Source organism: Tachyglossus aculeatus, assembly GCF_015852505.1.
Source record: "Tachyglossus aculeatus isolate mTacAcu1 chromosome 12 unlocalized genomic scaffold, mTacAcu1.pri SUPER_6_unloc_2, whole genome shotgun sequence".
NCBI classification, from domain to species: Eukaryota; Metazoa; Chordata; class Mammalia; order Monotremata; family Tachyglossidae; genus Tachyglossus; species Tachyglossus aculeatus.
Genome location: NW_024044829.1, coordinates 10,187,406 through 10,192,705, shown reverse-complemented (window position 1 = coordinate 10,192,705; position 5,300 = coordinate 10,187,406).

Genomic DNA, 5,300 nt, shown 5'->3' with positions numbered 1-5,300 from the left:
TTGCAGTCATCCGCCTGTCACGTAACTCCCTTGAGGCTCTTCATTGTATAAAATCCTCCACAGTGTGCTGAATAAACAGTCTCCTTGCCCACCTTGAGACTCGCCTGGGCTGTGTTCTTCCATTGCGCGTGCCCGTCTCCCCGCTGCGCCGGATGCGTGGAGGAAGACGGCAACACCTTTCCCCTGTAAATCTATATTACTTTCTCACAGAAACCTCCGCTCTCTTGACGCCATCCATCTTTCTGAGGGCCTCACACCCCACCTCGCCTCCCTTTCCTCTCTACCCAATCTTGATGATCAGATTACTGCTCTCAAATCTACCCTCTCTAATCAGCTCGACTCGCTCGCTCCCCTTTCCCTTCGCCGCTCTCGTACCACTAACCCACAGCCCTGGATCACTGTCACTGTTCGCCTCCTTCGCTCTTATGTTCGAGCTGCTGAAGGCTGCTGGTGAAAGTCTAAACACCATGCCAACCTCGTTCACGTCAAATTTATCATTTCCTGCCTTAACTCTGCGCTCTCCTCTGCCAGCCAAAACTATTTCTCCTCCCTTATTGACACCCATGCACATCATCCCCGCCAGCTCTTCCGTACACTTAACCCCCTTCTCAGGCCCCCTGTTCCTCCCCCTCCTCCTTCCCTCACCCCCAACGATCTGGACTCCTACTTCATTAATAAAATTAAATCCATCAGGTCTTAGCATCCCAAAGTCACTCCACCTCCTTCTCCAACCGCCCGGGTCTCACTGCTCTCCACTACTATCCCATCCTTCCCAGCAGTATCCTCAGATTAGATTTCCTCCCTCCACTCAAGTGCTACTCCGGCCACCTATGCTACTGACCCCATTCCCTCTCATCTTATGAAATGTCTCGCTCCGTCCCTTCTCCCCTCCTTAACTTCCATCTTCAACCGCTCACTCTTCATTGGTTCCTTCCCTTCTGCCTTCAAACATGCCCACGTCTCTCCCATCTTAACAAACCGTCTCATGACCCCACCTCACCTTCTAGTTATCGCCCTATCTCCCTCCTACCATTCCTTTCGAAAGTCCTTGAACGAGTCGTCTACACACGCTGCCTCGAATTCAACACCAACACTCTTCTCGACCCCCTCCAATCAGGCTTCCGTCCCCTACATTCAACGGAAACTGCCCTCTCAAAGGTCACCAATGACCTCCTGCTTGCCACATCCAACAGCTCCTACTCTAACCTAATCCTCCTCGACCTCTCAGCTGCCTTCGACACTGTGGACTACCCCCTTCTCCTCATCACGCTATCCAACCTTGGCTACACAGACTCAGCCCTCTCCTGGTTCTCCTCTTATCTCTCCGTCCGTTCATTCTCAGTCTGTTTTGCGGGCTTCTCCTCCCCCTCCCATCCCCTTACTGTGGGGGTTCCTCAAGGGTCAGTTCTTGGTCCTCTTCTGTTCTCTATCTCTACTCACTCCCTTGGTGAACTCATTCGCTCCCACGGCTTCAACTATCATCTCTACGCTGATGACACCCAAATCTACATCTCTGACCTTGCTCTCTCCCTCTCCCTCCTGGCTCGTATCTCCTCCTGCCTTCAGGACATCTCCATCTGGAAGTCTGCTCGCCATCTAAAACTCAACATATCCAAAACTGAACTCCTTATCTTCCCTCCCAAACCCTGCCCTCTCCCTGACTTTCCCATCACTGTTGACGGCACGAATATCCTTACCGTCTTACAAGCCCGCACCCTTGGTGTCATCCTCGAGTCGGCTCTCTCGTTCACCCCTCACATCCATTCCATCACCAAAACCTACCGGTCTCATCTCCGCAACATTGCCAAGATCCGCCCTTTCCTCTCCATCCAAACTGCTACCCTGCTCGTTCAAGCTCTCATCCTATCCCGTCTGGATTACTGCATCAGCCTCCTCTCCGATCTCCTATTCTCCTGTCTCTCCCCACTTCAATCCATACTTCACGCCGCTGCCCGGATCGTCTTTGTGCAGAAACGCTGTGGGCATGTTACTCCCCTCCTCGAAAATCTCCAGTGGCTACCAATCAACCTACGCATCAAGCAAAAGCTCCTCACCCTCGGCTTCAAGGCTCTCCATCAGCACGCCCCATCCTACTTCACCTCCCTTCTCTCCTTCTACAGCCCAGCCCGCACCTTCGACTCCTCTGCCGCTAACCTCCTCACTGTACCTCGTTCTCGCCTGTCCCACCATCGACCCCCGACCCACGTCCTCCCCATGTCCTGGAATGCCCTCCCTCCACACATCCGCCAAGCTAGCTCTCTTCCTCCCTTCAAAGCCCTACTGAGAGCTCACCTCCTCCAGGAGGCATTACCAGACTAAGCCCCCTTTTTCCTCTCCTCTTCCCCATCCCCCCGACCTTACCACTTTCCCCTCCCCACAGCACCTGTGTATATGTTTGTACAGACTTATTACTCTATTTGTACATATTTACTATTCTATTTGTTTTCTTAATGATGTGCATCCAGCTTTACTTATATTTATTCTAATGACTTGACACCTATCCACATGTTTTCTTTTGTTGTCCGTCTCCCCCTTCTAGACTCTGAGCCCATTGTTGGGTAGGGCGTGTCTCTATATGTTGCTATCCTGTACTTCCTAAACGCTGAGTACAATGTTCTGCACACAGTAAGCGTTCAATAAATACGTGTGAATGAATTAACTGTACTAAGCGCTTGGAAAGTACAGTTCAGGATAAAGAGTGACAATCCATGCCCATGCCGGGATTACAGTCACACACGGTTTATCAGCCTCTGTCCTAGACATTGAGAAATCCTCAGGCGCTGGACCTTCTCTTTGGACAATTCTTTATATGGATACCTCCATGGTCAGTACCCTGATGAGGAATGGGATAATCAGCAAAGGGAATTAGGCATTTTGTCCCTTAGAAGAGGGAGGAGGAATTTCCTTTTTAGGACTCTCCGCAGGTTGGCCTTCGTGTCCCGGTTCCTCGGGCGTAGATGAGGAGGTTCAGGTCAGTGGCCACCATGGTGTATAACACGGACACCAGCAGGTCCAGGGTCGAGGGGGAGTCTGACACGGGCTTGCCTTTGGAAATGACGGCCGTAGAGAGGAATATGGTGAAGACGGCTAGTGGGGCGGGAAGGTGGAGAAGGTTTTAACCTGGCCCTCGGTGGCTGGAATCCTCAGCACGGACCAGAAGATGTGGACTTAGGAGACGACGATGAAAAAAAAGCAGATGACAAATAACCCTGCCCCGGCGATGACGCTCACATTGATGGCGAAATGGTCCTCGGAGCAGGAGACCTTCAGCAGGTAGGGAATGTCACAGAAGAACTGCTGGACGATGCTGTGCCCTCAGGAGCTCAGGGAGAAAGTCGAAGCTGAATACAGGACGCCAGACAGCACCCCGCTGAGCCAAGAGGCGGCCACTATCTTTCAACAAGTCATGTTGGTTATGCTGTGCTCATAGAGCAGGGGGCGGCAGATGGCGGTGTAGCGGTCGTAGGACATCGCTGTGAGGATGACGAGCTCTGAAGTGGCTAAAACGACCCCCAGGAAGACCTCTGCGGCACAGCCCAGGAGGGAGATAAATCTAAAATCAGTCAGGTAGATGACAACAACTTTGGAGATGGTGACGGAGATGTAGCAGAGGTCGAGGACAGACAGGTTCCTGAGGAAGAAGTACATGGGGATGTGGAGGCAACAGTCGAGGGCGGTGACAGCGATGATAAGGTGATTCCCCATCAGAGCCGCCAGGTAGAAAAGGAGGAACAGCGTAGCGTGGACCAGCTCCAGCTCCCATACCTCCGAGAATCCCAGCAGAAGGAATTCCCTCACCATGGAGGTGTTGGGTTTTTTTGGGAGGCTGCACTGATTTTCTGCGTGTGACGAGGGAAGAGCCATAGTTAGAGCTAATTGATGGGATGAGTGAAGGAATTGACAGGACACTTGCTGGTGATTCTCTATGGAAAGGAGACAGTTACTGAATTCAAAATGATATTTGTGTTCACCATGGAGACATTGAACATTTCTGGGGAATGATTTCGACTCCCTGCACAGGAAGAGGGAGGGAAGACTTCAATTTAGAGACTTTGATGTTGGGGGTGAAGGAATAGGATTAAGTCAATCAATTTTATTTATTGAGTACCTACGGAGGACAGGGTATTATTATATGTGATCACTGCCCACAAGGAGCTTCCATTCTATTGGAAGCACCAAACTTCAAACCGTGTAGAAGCAGGGTGCACTATTTGGGAAAAGCACAGGCCTGGGAGTCAGAGGACCTGGAGTCTAATCCCATCTCAACCAGTTCTCTGCTTCATAGCCATGGGAGAGTGACTTAATCTCTCTACATCTCAGTTTTCTCAATAGTAAAATGAGGTTTCAATACTTGTTTCCCCTCCTACTTCTTCTGTGAATCCCTTGTGGTACACGGACTGTGTTCTACCAGATTGTCCTGAATCTACCCCAGCTCTTAATACTTTGCTTGGCACACAGTAAACAGTTAATAAATATCAAAAGAACTATTTTTGGTTGAGGAGACCGAAGCTTAAATGAATAGTAGAATTCAGAGAACGTAAAGTGCGGTACCTTATTGTTGTGAAATATTTTCGGTGGTTTTAGAGTCAAACAAGTAGTGCCTCTACATAAACATTCGTCCATTTATTGGAGAGAGTATGGGCCTGGTAGACAAAAGGACCTGGATTCTAATCCTATCTCCTTTTCTTCTTTACTGTGTGACTTAGGGCCTGTCACCTTCTCTGTGCCTTGGTTACCTCATCTGAAAAATGGGGATTACAAATGTGAGCACCCTATGGGGAATGGACTATGTACAACCTGATTAGCTTGTATCCACCCCAGTGTTTAGTACAGTACCTGGCACATAATAAGCACTTAACGACACCAAAAAAACAAACAACAAAAATAAAACCCACTTATACATTAAACTGATTCCATTTGCTTAATATCTTCATTCACAACAAACACAAGCATACCTCATCATTCAGCTAGTCCTTTCCTAAAACATCACTCAGCCTACATCTTCTTCTCTCCTCAACCTCCCCTCAGGACAAGTTGTGTCTTTTGTCAAGCAACAAAAACTCACAATCGGTTTTAAGGCCCTCCACCCTATGAATGTACTTCACCCCCTTTCCATCGTTCAACTCGTCTTACCTCTCAAAGCAATTTTCCAGTTTTTACTGACGATTGACTCTCCTGTTTCCATCATAGCCTGCAACTCCCTCTCTTATTCATTCAAAATCAGAGAGATAACAGTTCTTTCTGAATTCTGAGCACTGCTGAAATCCCCCCTCCTCCAACCAGCTAACCCAATTCATTTC